The 15,140-nt window shown below is 52.1% G+C and overlaps 1 pseudogene; it reads left to right on the top strand.

The window, feature by feature from the left end:
- Positions 1 to 2,445: 2,445 nt before the first annotated feature.
- On the top strand, positions 2,446 to 10,760 carry LOC144790962 (endogenous retrovirus group PABLB member 1 Env polyprotein-like; annotated as a pseudogene).
- The last annotated feature ends 4,380 nt before the right edge of the window (positions 10,761 to 15,140 follow it).

The following is a 15,140-nucleotide window of genomic DNA, read 5'->3' as shown; positions in this document are numbered from 1 at the left end:
AGAGTGGCAGCGGCTGTTTCTATCCGACAGTCTGCTGGTTTAGTGATGAATAATACATTGATTGTGATGGTTCCACATGCAGCTGACATGTTGTTAAACAGGACCAAGACACAGCACTTAACTAGTGCTCGATTGTCAGGTTACGAGTTGACACTGTTAGCGAGTCATGTGCACATAAAGAGATGCAATACGTTGAATCCAGCTACGTTGTTGCCGATTGTAGCAGAGTTAGATGCTTCTGAACAGCATGATTGTTTTCTCAGAACAGAAGAAGAAACAAAAGGGAGAGTAGATCTTCAGGACACTCCTCTTGCGAAGTGTGATGGTACTTTATGGGTGGATGGTTCATGCTTCAAGCTTCCGAATGGTGATACGACTGCAGCATATGCTGTTACGACTTTGCATACGATTGTTGAAACTGCACGTATTCCACATAATTCAGCTCAAGCAGCAGAGTTGATTGCACTTATGAGAGCATGTGTGTTGTCGAAAGGAATGAAAGTGACCATATATACCGACAGCCAGTATGCATTTGGTGTGGCTCACAGTTTTGGACGATTGTGGAAAGAACGTGGGTTTCTGACTTCGCATGGAGCTAAGATACAGCATGGTCAGTTGGTGAATGAGCTTCTTGAGTCACTGACCTTGCCGCTACAAGTTGCGATTGTGAAATGCAGTGCACACAAGAAGGTTACTGATGATGTTGGTCGCGGAAATGCATTTGCTGACGAAGTTGCGAAAGAAACAGCAAGGGATGTGATGACTCGAATGTATGTTGCAGGCCCTGCAAGATGGGTTGGTGACGTTGGAATGTGTGAAGATACGATAGAGAGTGTGAAGTCTATTCAAGCTGAAGCTACAGAGAAAGAATTGAGTGTGTGGAGAGAAAGTACGGGTAAAATGGATGCAAACGGTTGTTGGATTGAATTGTCAGAGCATCAGAGATGGTTGTTACCCAATGCGTATGTGCTTGCAGTGGTTACGATGGCCCATGGAATGGCTCATATTAGTGTGAAAGGGATTTGTAAGTTGTTGGCTCCAGTATGGCAAAATGCTGGAATTCCCAAGTGTGCAGAGAATGTTGTCAAGAATTGCATGGTGTGTCTGAAATACAATCCTGGTAGGGGAACCCCAACTCCAGCTGGTCATTTTGTGCCTCCTACGTATCCGTTCGAGGTTTTGCAGCTAGATTTCATCCACATGGAAAGGTTCAACAATTTGAAATACGTACTCGTTGTTGTTTGTGCCTTTTCAAGATGGGTAGAAGCATATCCCCTGAAAGACAACACTGCCTTATCCACAGCTAAAGCCCTTGTTAAAGAATTCTTCCCTAGATTTGGAATGCCTAGAATGGTCTGGAGCGACAATGGGAGTGAATTTGTGGGTCGAGTGATGAAGAAAGTATGTGAAGGGCTAGGCATCCAACAGAAATTCCACGCTGCAAATCACACCCAATCAGCTGGACTAGTAGAACGTTATAATGGCACGCTAAAGCTTAAACTGGCCAAGATTCAAGCAAGCTCCGGTCTTAAATGGCCTGACGCTCTGCCTTTAGCACTCCTATCAACAAAAATGACTGTGCATTCGCGAGTGGGACTTAGTCCCTATGAAATAGTATTCGGCCGTCCGGCCAACATATGGGGAGTGCCAAGGCCGACAAAATTCAGTGAAATCGAACACCCTGTTTTGCTTGATTACTTGTACGAATTGACGGCTAAATTGCGTGTTTTACACCAACAGGTTCACGATACTCTGCCTCAGGTCTCTGAAGCTCCAGGACATCCTATCGATCCTGGATCCTGGGTGCTGGTCAAGAATTTCCAGCGAACAAAGAATGACCAGCCCCGCTGGACCGGCCCTCATCTAGCCCTTCTCTCAACAAGATCAGCTGTTCGAGTGGAAGGAAAGAAAAATTGGATCCACGGGATTCACTGCAAGAGGATCCCTTTACCTCTGCCGTACGACCGGTGGGTCCAGGAGGGTATCGCTGACTCAGAGACTGAAACTGTGCCTCGTTTTCTGCCTTTCAGTGATGCACGTATAAAAGGAACAATTTCCGAAAAAGAGAGTGACAATATTTTGCAACAAACTGTGCCGCCTTCAATTCGATTGGACACTACAGAGCCTGAACTCCTGTTTCAAGACCAGACAGTACATGGGAAGAAACGCTATAATTTAAGGCCAAGAACTATGGACGAATAAATAACATTTTCCTTTTCTTTGCTATTTTTGAAAGTTCAGCTCTCTCATCTGAGAAACTTTTTTATTTTTGTTTTTCGAACCACCATCCGGGTTCCGCTGTAGGGTCGCGGTTGCCCAAGTCTTTGGGGTGCAGCTGAAGACGTTAGGTCGACAGTTCTGGTTGGTCTAAGGGAGTTGCCCTCGACTGACAGAAGTATTCCTTAGCATAGACACCCTACCACCGCGAGCAGCATTTTAGAGAGGATGGAGTTTTTCGAGATGGAGAGACCTGCCAAAACAACGAACTTTAAAGCCAGAATATGAAGAATGATGACCAAGAAACTTTTTTTATGTTTTTTTTTTTTTTTAAATGTATTTTTATTGCAGAATCAGGAATAAACATAGCCAACAAACCAACCCAAGTACCAACGGGTCCCATCAGACAGCAGTCCAGCAATGCAATACACAGCCGATTAGCCCACATCCCGGAGGCTGGGCGGCGCGTCAATAAAACAATTCGCTGGAGGCACCCTGGTACATGCCCAATGCCGGACACGGGTCAAGTACAGCACTTCGTTCCTGCTTTTATCCCCAAACAACCAACCATCTTCTCCCCACCCAATCCCCGGTCACTGCAATGTCATATCACAAAATCAGCCCGACTATGTTCCTGGGTCAACCGGTTCCGGGAAGTCGCTGGCAACCCACCCCACCCCACAACTCCTACTCTAAGCCCACCCCCAACTGCTGCTAACGCGGGTATCTCCAGGCCCCTCCTGCTCTAGGGTGACAACCATCAGGAAGTTGTAACGAACAAGTGGTCACATGGAATCCTGACTCATAACTGATCGGTCTCATCACTGTCAGTTAAGTGGTCCCTCAACGCCTGCACCACCATCTCCCACGACCGTGCCAGATCCAAGCTCCTCTCATTACCCGTTCTAGTCGCTTGGCGCATCCGTAACACACTCTCACAGCCCGACCACTTCACCAACTCGTTCCTCCACCTCCGTACAGACGGCCCCTCTTTAGACTTCCAATGCCAAGTGAGTTCTCGCTGCGCCAATATCAGACCTAACCCAATGAATTTACTCGTCACCTTTGTCTTTTTGGTATGCGGGAACCACAGAAGCAGACACGTGGCCATGTCAAAGTCCACCTCCCGATCCGTGACAGCATTCAAGAGTTCCCCCACCTCGGCCCAGTAGTCACCCAACCTCGGGCAGCCCCACAGCATGTGGTCAAAATCCGCTCCGGGCGCCAAACATCTCGGGCACATGGCATCATGCACCTGGAAGTGGCGACGTAATCTCTCCGGGGTCAAATACGCCCTATGGAGCACAAAATAATGCACCTGTTGGAATCTCGCATTCCTCGTCTCTTTCCAGGCCCTGTGTAGCACCTGACCCCAAACAGAGTCCGGAAGGGGCCTACCGATGCTGGCTTCCCAACGCAACTTCAACTCAGTCAACGGAGCTAGACCCTCGTTCAGCATCCTATTGTGAAGGCAAGTCACCGCCTTGACGGTGCCCGCAGCCATCACCACATATTGGCACACCCCCGACACCTCTGGTTCAGCCAATCCGCCCCCCCAGTGCCGTCGCAGAGCCGCGACCACCGCCGCATGCAGCAAGAAGGAACCATTCGGCAGGCCGAACTGCTCCTGCAACGTCTGGAACGGGGCCAACGCCCCATCCACATACAGGTCACCTACCATCAGCAAGCCCAGGTCCTCCCACTCCAACAATCTGGACCAATCACCCCCGTGCGGCAAAATAGTGAGCATACCTATCGGGATCTCCGGGGCATACGGCCGGCGCTTCCCCGCCCTTTTCATATATCTATTCCAACACAGTCTGAGGGTCCACTCTTCCATCGTGACTTCCCTACTGGCCAGCCTCTGCTGCATCACAATGGACGACAAGACCTGTCGCTGAACGCCTACCCCTCGACCAACCTCGGGCCCCCTGAATTCTCTAGCCACATTCTGCGTCAGGACCTGGAGCTGCGCCGCCAAATAGTATAACTCGTAATCGGGGACGGCCATCCCACCCTCACATTTGGGTCTCAGCAGGGTGGTCAATGCTACCCGTCTGCGACCATGGCCCCAAAGAAAAACAGTCACCATCGCCCTCAGCTCCCTGAATATGCCCTGCGGGATCCACACCGGCAACGTTCTAAAATAGTAGAGCAGTCTCGGGAGTGCCACCATTTTCAACAGCGCCACTCGGCCCAATACAGACAGCGGGAGGGAGGCCCAGAAGTCCATACTACCTCTCAACGCTCTAATGCAGCGTCCCACATTCCCGTCAAGGAGGTCCGCTGTAGCATGGTAGATGCGTACCCCCAGGTACAGAAAGCAAGATGGTTCCCACTTCACAGACCCCACGAGCTGTGGGCAGCGCGTGGCCTTCCGCAGCGGAAACACACAAGTTTTAGTCCAGTTCACCCTGAGGCCTGACAGCTCCCCAAACCTGCTCAACATATCCACCGCGCCTTCCAGAGCCTTTCCAGCGTCCGCGAGGTACAGCAACAGATCGTCAGCGTACAGCGATATATAATGTGAGTCAAGGCCCTGCATGATCCCGTCGTAAGCAACTCCCAGCCTCGCCTGTGCAGCTAGGGGTTCCATCGCCAGAGCAAAGAGCAAAGGAGATAGCGAGCAGCCCTGCCTCGTACCCCTACACACCGGGTAAACCGAGGAGACCAGTGTCCCCAACCGCACCCGTGCTTTGGCCGAGGAATAGAGCACTCTTGTCCAGCCTCGGAACCCGTCCCCGATCCCGAACTTCGCCAGCACACCATCTAAAAAGTCCCACTCCAAACTATCAAACGCTTTCTCAATATCGACCGCCAGCACCACCGGGCCCGGATCGGACAAGGCAGCACTATCAATAACCCCGATCAGCCGACGGATATTCATCGAGGTACTCCTGGAGGGGATGAATCCCGCCTGATCCCTATGTACCAAAGAGGTCATCAATGGCAAGAGACGGGTGGCCAGGATACGACTCAGAATCTTATAATCCACCGTCAACATAGACAACGGACGGAAAGAGGCGACATCCAAAGCATCCCTGCCCGGTTTTAGCAGGGGCACCACCAGCGCCTCCGTCATGGACTCAGGCAATCGCCCCAGCTCCTTCGCCTCCACATATACAGCCTGCAGCCTGGGCGCTAGTACATCGATAAATTTGGCATAGAACTCGATCGGCAGCCCATCCACCCCGGGGTCTTATTCCGCGCCATGTGGCCAATCGCCCCTCTAATTTCGGCCAGGGTGACAGGGCCTCCTATATCCTGGGCGTCCTCCTCATCCAACACCGGTAGAGGAATCGGATCTAAGTAATCGCCAATGGCCGTGGCCTCCACCTCAAGGTGGCTGGTATAGAGGCCCGTGTAGTAGGATTGAAAGCGCTCCAGGACCGCGGTCTGCGAGCAAACCACCACCCCGTCTCCCCTTCGTATACTCAGCACCGAACAACCCCTAGGGGTCGGATCAGCCAACTTCGCAAGGAGCGTGCCCACCTTATCACGTTCCTCGTGCACTTTCACCGCATACAACTTATAGTCATAGCACCGCAGTCTCTCAGTCTCAGTCGCCACTGCCTCCTTAGCACGCAACAGGTCGTCCTGCAGCTCAGGCCTCTCCGGACGCCGCAGTTCCACTTCTCTCAGCACCGACTCCGCTTTCGCGAGATCAGCCAGCACGGCACCCCTCACAGGCAGAAACCGGCCCATACATACCCCTCTCACCACCACTTTCATCGCATCCCATTCATTCGCTCTGGTCGCCGTCGACCCAGCATTGACCGCGAAATAGTCGTCAACGCCTTGACGGACCGTATCGCAGAACGCTGGGTCCTCCAACGTCTCTGGACGGAGTCGCCACGTGGGGACCGCCGATCTCGCCAACTGCCACTGCACCGAAATCAGCAGCGGGTTATGGTCCGAGACGGTTCTAGCCAAGTACTCAGTGTGCTGCACAACCCTCGCCAAAGACTCACAACATAGCACCGAATCCAAACGAACATGCAGATCATGCAGCGCCGAGAAATAGGAGTAATCCCGGGTGTCGGGGTGCTGCGCTCTCCATACATCCACCAAACCCCACCTGTCCTGCCATTCCCGCCTACGAGTCGCAAGTCTGCGCACCGGGGAATCCACCAAAGGCGGGTGAGACCTGTCCAACTGCACATCCGTAATAGAGTTAAAGTCACCTGCCAGGAGGATAGGGCCTGCCAAGTAGCTCGCCAGTGAGCGCGACAAGCTCTCGAAAAAGTGGGCTTGCTCAGCGTTGGGGGCATAAATGGTACATAGCACTACTTCCCTTCCATACAGCCGTCCCTCCACCACTACATAACGACCCTCCGGATCTATCTTCTGACTCGTGACCTGGAATGGCGTGCCAGCCCTGACCCATATCAACACTCCTCTGGCAAACGCTGAGTAAGTCGTGCCAAACACCTGGCCCCGCCACCTCCTCTGCAAAGCCCCGCATTCCTGCTGTGTCAAGTGAGTCTCCTGAAGCATCGCTATCTGGACGCCCCGCCTCACCAAGTAGGCATGCACCTTGTGGCGCTTGACCATAGTGCGGAGACCCCGGACATTCCATGTGACACATTTCAGATTAGGTAACGTCCCCATAGAGCATCAAACCCAACAGTAGCACATGCCAAGAAATGTGACCCGCATCGCAGCAATTGTACAACCCCCTCAAAACATCCCCTACAACACCCACCCTCCCATTCCCCAGGACAGGGCCTAGTAACCCAGCTTCAGCCCCGTTCCAAACCTCAAACACCCCACACATCATACTAAACTGTGGTCGGCACCACAGAGGACCTTAGGGGTCCGATGGGGACTATGGAGCCCCGAACCAGGACGACAGAGCAACCACCCCGCGCCCACAGCCCCTCGCTGCCATTGCAGCCCCATACCTGGCAGTCCATGAAAAATCAGGAGCGTTCAGGCCATGCCAAAGTCCATCCACCAAAGGCCTCATCCATTAAAGATACCATCGGATGTCTGTGGAGTAACCTCCGGCCCCAGCGCTCCCCCCACCTCCGAGTCCTCATCACCAGTCTTCAAACCTTCACTCTCCGATGCCGAACCCCTGGAGGCGTCCTCTTGCTGCGACCCCGTTATATTCGCTGTGGCCTCCAACGCACTCCGTCTATCGGCCAGCATTTGCGCCTCTCGCTCGGCCCGTTGGCGTCGATTCCGGGAGCGGATGCGCTGCGATTTCCGGACCCTGACCGGCTGTTCCCGATCCCTGGTTGGCCTGTGTGCCCGATCCGTCCCTGCTCGATACAGTTCCAGCCAGGACCAAGCTTCATCGGGCGCGTGAAAAAAGTGAGTCTTGCCATCAACGACAATCCGCAGTTTGGCCGGAAAAAGCAAGGAATATTGAATCCCCTCCTCTCTCAGCTCCTTTTTCACAGACAGGAAAGAAGCCCTGTTCCGCTGCACCTCTTGCGTGTAGTCCGGAAAGATGGTCACCTTACTGTTGTCCACCTGGAAGGGGCCACGATCCCTCGCCTTCTGGATCAGCAGATCCCGATCCTTATAGTGCAGCAGTCGGACCACCATCGGCCGAGGCGGTCGGCCCTCCAAGGGAGGTTTTGCGGGCACCCTATGCGCTCTTTCCAGGGAGAAGAAGGGGGAAAGGCCCTCAGGCGCCACCACAGTGCGGAACCAGTCCTCCAAATAGGCCACTGCATCATCCTTCTCAATCTTCTCCGGAAGCCCTACCACCCTCACGTTGTTCCGGCGGTTGCGGCCTTCCGCGTCCTCCACCCTACGCTCCAAGGTCGCCAGTCGACGGGCAACGTCATCAAGTTTATGTTCCGCCGTGACCACCGCCGGTTTCAGTTCCTGGAGCAGTAGTTCATTGGATTTCACCCGGTCCGAAAGTTTGGTGTGGTCCGCCCGCAACAGGCCGAGCCCCGACGCCACCTGCGCAATATCCTGGCGCAGTTCCTCTTTCGTGGCGGTTATCGCGGCCAAAATTGCGTCTAGGCGGAGGTTGAGCCTCTGTTCTTGCGGCGAGGACTCCGTCTGGGAGCCGCCAGCCAGATCTTCCTGCCTCTGGCTCCCCAGTCCAGCAGGCTCGGCGCCGCCAAGCCCCTGTGCAGCCATCTTGGATGCAAGTACTCGGCCGCACGAGCAGCCCCTTCAATCAAAGGCGAGGCCCACCAGAGGCACCCAGCCGAGCCCAACGCATCAATCCTCAGGATAAGCGAGTGTCCGCGGTGCCAACTGCACCCCACGCACAGCTCCTGGATCAGCTCCCGGGCGGCAGTGCGCTCCACAGTGTCCCGCAGCCTCTCAGGGAACACCCGCAGCCCACCCGGGTCAGTGGGAACAGAGTCCGCGAGAGGGGCGGGCCGCGAATCCGGCGAGGCCCCAGCTACACCGGCCCCTCCGCTACACCACTTGCTGTAGGGCCCAACACTACACCTCCAGCTCGGCGCGTCTTCACCGCCCAGCGGGCGGGGCCCCCACCTCTGGTCGGGCGGACTGCCACCTCCGAACCGCCAGGCCCCGGGATGTCCAAGCGCCGCGGGCGGCCGCCCTCCCCAGCTCTCCGCCGGCCGGTAGTTCACTCCTGCGACCTGTTGGCCCCACGGTGTGGTGGCCGGTGTGAGGATGGCCTCCCAAGCCCACAGCGCCCTCGGTGGCCCAGCACAGGGGCAGGCTCCGCTCCGCTGCCTTCTCAGCAGTAGGTGGGGGAGGGGCGCCTCACACGCCTCACTCACCGGCAAAGCACCGCCGGGCCCCCCCGCTGCTCAGGGTCCGCTCCGATGAGCCCCCGCTCCGCACACCGCTGCCGAAATGCTCCGCCCGAGCCTGTGGCCGCTCCAGTACGCCACAACACACCGCTCTCTGAGCCCTCAGGGAGGCGGCGCCGCCATCTTGGCTTCGTCCGCTCGATAGTCGCGCCGGGCTCCAGGTCCGCCCGCTGCCACCGGCCAGGGTCCCGACGGAGCCGAACGCTCCTCGAATGCTCACCAGCCCTCCAGACTACGAATTCTGCCGCCAGGCAGCGCGGGGCAACGGACAATCAGGAGAAAAGACGGGGCATGGCGCGGAGCAACTCGCTCACGCAGCCATCCCGGTCGGCGCTGTAGCCACGCCCCGAAACTTTTTTTATGTTATGCATTTTCATGTTATTCAGCGTAATGAGGTTTTTAACAGGATATGTTTTATTCTCATTACAAGTGACATTTGCACCCACTACAACACCCATACCTCCTCCTACTGTTTCCTCGCCTTCTTTCCAACTTCTTCCTGAACATGAATCCGCTCGGAGATTAGAATTTATCAATAACTCCTTCGTTCAGCTTTTGCACCAACACCAACTAGTAATGAACACGACTAACTGTTGGGTGTGCGGTCTTATGCCCCATACTACTGATAAAGGTATCCCTTACCTGGTCCTGCCTTTCAGCCATAATGGTTCTGTGTGGGCATACAGAACAATGTTCATCTACGCACATGAAGTCTACCCCTTACGTTCTGTAAAAGATAATCCTAAGAATAGTGCTCTAGTTAAGGGTATAGTAGACATGATTAGGGAAGATATTTCCTACGAGACTATCCCGAGAGATGAGACACTAGTATATATAGGATGGAACGTAACCGGATATGGAGTTACTCTGAGTGAGAAACAGCAAGCTAAGAGATCTACCCCGATTTGGATTGTACCCCATCAGGGTCACCTATGTCTGCGAGGTAATGGCAAGAATCCCAGAGCTCAGTTAGGGAAGAGTATCTGTACTGAAACGTATGTTTTAGCGTCTCAGACTTCCCCTTCGTTCCTAGCAGCTAAGGGTACCTATTTCATCTGCCATGATAGAGCCTATACGTGGTTGCCCCCCGACTTTTCGGGCACATGTTTTGTTTCGTTCCTGTTGCCTCCCACCTACACCTCTGCGGCAGATTACCATAAGACAAGGATAGTTAGAGGGGTCTTCAGTAAAGAAGACAATGCAGGACAAGAATTTGGAGACTTTGTGAAGGGTTTTCTGCCGTTTTGGGGACCCATGGTTAACAGCAGGAACATACGGCAATTGACGAGGGTGGTTGAGTCCACCGTAGTCGAAACTGCTGGTGCCCTTAGTAACTTGACTGCTGAGCTCCAGTCGGATCGTCTTATGACCCTCCAGAACAGGGTCGCGTTAGACGTCATACTTGCAGACCGAGGTGGGGTATGTAGAGTGATCCAATCGAGTTGCTGTGTTTTCATTCCAGATAACGCTCCAACAGTGTACCAGGCCATTTCCAAACTGCATACGATTTCCGAATCTATTCATGTGGATAAAGGAGATTGGTCGTTGATGAGATGGTTCTGGGAACTGATATCCGCCTGGGGTTGGAAAAATTTTATGGTCGTTGGGGTGATCTTAGCAATCCTCTTCCTGTTCTGTCTATGCGTGCAGTGTGCTCCTGCAATATGTGGCCTCTGTGCTACATCATGTGTAAGGAAACCTGTATCAAGAGACGAGCTAAGTAATAGAATGATGCTACAGCAACATCTCAATGACTTTATGAATATAGACCTGGACTCAGATTAGCATGAGGATAGGTTAATTGCCTATGTAAGGGCAAAAGGAGGGCTGTGGTACTGAAAATTCTGGACCCGTGTTATAAACATCGTCGTATCATGATGATTTTGGTATCAGAAGACCGAGAATGACAAATATACCATATACGAGCATTTACGTCATTTTCGAGTGACAAAATCACCCTGAAACCGTAGTTTGCGTCCGGAACCCTCGGGTTCCATTTTGTGAACGGCAGCCATTTTGTGGGTTGCCCTCACATAGGCCGATAACTACGGCCAAACACGCTTCTGAAGGACACGTACACCTTCGCTGACTTCTCTGCGACCTGGGCAAGCTGACTCCACTGCCCGAAGCCAAAACCTGCCCGGCCAGTTCCTTTCCCAGTGGCCGATCGAGATAGCATCAAGGCACAGCCTACCATAAACCTTTTTCATCTCACACAAACCTTGCCTAATCTTACACACACCTGTCCCTGTTTCTTTCTTTATGACTTGCTTTACGAGGAGGAGGTGCCCGTTTTTATTGGGGGTCCGTCGATATCTGATGAAAGTACTGGGTCTTGCCGGATAATTTATTGTGGGCTGGACGAACTGAAATATGGGCTTGTCATCATGACTCTGCTTTTTCTTTGTAGTGAAAACATGTGAATGGTCAACTGTAAGATAAGGAATGTTTGCCTAAAGCATAATATTTTGTATAAAAAGAGAAGGCTGGCTTTGTAAGATTGAGCAGTCTTCTGAGAATATACACCGTGTTGTACTTCTAGGATGCCTGTTACTGACTGCAGTCAATAAACTCGATCTTTGACTTCACCTAGAAGACTCTATGTTTCTGTAGTCTAAGCAGGAAGGACCCGAAGTCTTAGGTGTACCCTGGCACCACTGGGTTCCGAAAAACCCAGTACTTCAGTGCACTAATACCCAATTAGGTGAACCCACCTACCCAGATTCAGGCTGAGACTGACACATATCTCCATGGACCAATCACATGTAGAGGGTGGGGTCAAACCTGGTCACTTGGACAGTGGCCGGTTTGGCAGAGGAGCGTCGTCCCGCACACATTAATAACATTTTATTTATTTATCCCAGGCTTGCGCTGTTACAGCACGATGGCAGGGGGTGGGGCTAATTATTGCAATTGCTCTAATAATGCAGCCACCCACCAGTGTGCAGGTCAGATTGGCCGGCTGCCTACAGCCGACCAAGCTGACATGCGCACTTCAGAGTCTGCAATCCCAAGGATGAGAAACAGCCAAGGGATTGCAGGCGCCCAGTATCAAAATGAGCGCTGGGTTAGCCTACTCAAACCAATCCTGGAGCAGCGGTGGTTGGTTTCACATTGTACAAATGCGGACGTCCTTCCCTTTCTGATACAGGTTGCCTGTGCACACGTGAAAAATAAAGGCAGAACAAATACTGCAAATCCAGCATACAACAATAACGGTAGTCCAATGATGTGTTTTGTTCTTTGTTTAATGCCAATACAATGCCCAGCCAACACGTGTTTCATCAGGGTAATGGACACATGACTTCTTCAGGGCTAAGAGGGCTGAAAGGCAGGGAGGGGATCATGGCCCACATGCATCATTGTTACATTTTGCACTTCCTAATTTGAGAAAAATAAGGAATCGCAAATTAAGAAGTGCAAAATGCTATGCATCATTATTTTCCGTATTCATTTGTGATTCGGTAAAAATCGCAATTTTTACCGAATCCCAAATGAATACCGAATTCTTAAGTTAATTTTCACAATTCCCATTGATTCCTATGGGCCAAAAGGCCCATAGGAGTGAATGGGAAGGCATCAGCAAATTGCGAGTGGCACTTTGAAAATTTCATGGGTGCAGGGGGGGGGGTCCACAGGACCCCCCCCATGCACCCCTGAAATGTATTTTTCGCATCATGTTTCACACACATGTGTGTGTGAAACATGAATGTTGAAAAAAAAACATTTTCAACATTTTAAACACTTTTTCCAAATTTACCGAGTGGTTCAACCACTCGGTAAATTTGGCACCCTAATTGCGAATTTGCACTTCTAAAAGTAATGATGCATTGCTTTTAAGAAATCGCACATCTCCGACTTCTTAAAAGCACCCGCAATTTTAGAACTCGCAAAAATGTTACGAATTCTAAAATTGCTTCATGCATCCCAAAAAGCACTTTTGCATTCGCAAACGGCTGATTTTAAGGAATCGCACCGTTTGCGACTACAAAAATGCTTGATGCATGTGGGCCCATATCTCTCCACCGGTTGTACTTCCGTCCCGGCTGGTAGGGGTGAGTAACTCTAAAGAGCAGAGTATCCAACAGTGTGTAGGTATGTACCATTCAATGCACCGGTTTTACATCAGAAGGGGAGCAGCGAGTACGCCGACCGAACCTCGGACCTCGAGGTGTAAAACCGGAAGTCATTGGACTACTGTTATTGTTGTATGCTGGATTTGCAGTATTTGTTCTGCCTTTATTTTTCACGTGTGCACAGGCAACCTGCATCTGTTGTTCTGAGGCCTTGTGCCAACCTTGGGGGTTTAGGTTATCCCCCTGAACGTGGCACCGTTTTACACTGTCACTTTCTACATACACTACGTATACTTGGGTAGGCGCCAACGCATACCGCATCACGAGAAACCCATCCGAATATTTATCCTTCCCTTTCTGCCGGAGTCAGCGCCAAGAGGAAGAAGGAGACAGTATCCAGAGTCTGCGAGAGGATACGGAAAAGAGCGTCGGGCGGCGGAGGGTAACATATTTGTCTTTTTTTTAATGTTTATTTGTTGTAAGTTTTCCCTCCTTCCTCCTCACCTCCCCCCGTCGTCCCCAGCCACTAGTCCCACACTAAGGACCTTATTTACAAGAAAGTGATGCAGCGCGTCACCGCAAGCCATTTGACTGTGCTGCGTCACCTTCGAAGCACAGGGATGCATCATATTTACATCAATATAACGTATCCCCTAGCTCTACACGGAGCTGGCGCGCAATTGGCCGCAATGCGCAAACGCAAGCACCCTTGCGCCATGGTGCAAGGGTATCTGTTTAGGGGACATCTTTTATGTGAACTAAGGGGCACCTTCCTGCACAAAAACAATCACAAGAGGTGATTTACATGTTCTATGTGTGCTGCAGAATACAGCATGCATAGAAAGAGCAAAATAACAGGATACATATAAGTATTTCTCTACATTATGCCTCCCCTGGAGAGGTGTAGGATTCTGACGCATTCCCAGTTTTAGGAAATGTTGTAAATCTAGGAATGCAGCGGGATCCATGGGTGTTGTGTGAGAGCAGCCACCGCAACACCCATGGAACGCCCCTTTCACGCATTGTGCTGAGTGAAAAGGTACCAAATTTACAAGGCCAAGAAAAGTCACGCAGGATGAGTTTACATGTCCTTGTAAGCATGTGCCGGCACACCGCGCAGCGGGTACGTCATAACAGTGACGCACTGGCAGCGCAAGGGGCTTGTAAATATGCCCCTATATGTGTTTGTACCCTCTGGCATTTCTAGCCTGAGTATCAATGGGATGCTCCACAGCCCCTATATCTAGCACGAGATGCCCTTGAAGGCCAGGACCCCCCTGAAGGTTATTGACACGTTTATATCCCGGTGTTCTGCACTTCCAACCCAAAGCTTTCCTGGTGGGACTCTTTCATTGCCAAAGGTTCCTTTGCCGCTGCTCTCTGTTTCCGGTGCACAGCGGAGCCCATTATGAATGTATGAACAGGGGGTATGTTTCTATGATTGTGGATTCCGGGGCCCTCCGCCCACCCTTGGGGGTGTTCACCGTCGTCATTTCAGTTCTCGTTACATCAGCCCAGTGACCCGACGCCCCCGTCCCTGCCAGAGACCCCCGAGTCTGCCTGGAAGCGAGGGACGCCATTAGCATTTTAATTCACCGCTTTACATATCCCTGTCCCCTTTGATTGAATTAAGTAACACTTTCCACACAGTCAATTACACGTTCATCTCGTTTTCCTGCAATTTACTCGCTGTCTGCTGCGAATGTCAAAGTCTCATTAACTTGTCTCGGGTTTACTGGGCAGTGACTGCGCACGAACGTCCCGGTTCATTTGACTTCCGGTGCTTTCTTAGCAGACCTGTTGATTCCAGATGCGGGGGGAATGTCCAGGTGTGGCGGTCGGTGCATCACACATTCAACAGCAGATGCCTGGCCCAGGAGATGCTAATTAGCATAAACTGATCTAACCGCTTCCGGTGCATGCTGAGATGACGCTATGGGGCCCCAGGAGCCTTGTGAAGGGAGTACAGCAGGTCAATATACTTCATCTGTGGGCCTGGGGGGTGTAGTGGTAGCTCCCATCACCCCGCGGTTAGATGGGGAGTTGGTGCAGTCCTGACATCTGCCCACTCTGCCCGGCCGGACCATAA

This window comes from Lissotriton helveticus, chromosome 11 (assembly GCF_964261635.1).
Source record: "Lissotriton helveticus chromosome 11, aLisHel1.1, whole genome shotgun sequence".
In the NCBI taxonomy this organism is placed as follows: Eukaryota; Metazoa; Chordata; class Amphibia; order Caudata; family Salamandridae; genus Lissotriton; species Lissotriton helveticus.
The sequence above is the reverse complement of the archived record's forward strand: the minus strand, read 5'-3'. Positions and strand labels throughout refer to the sequence as shown.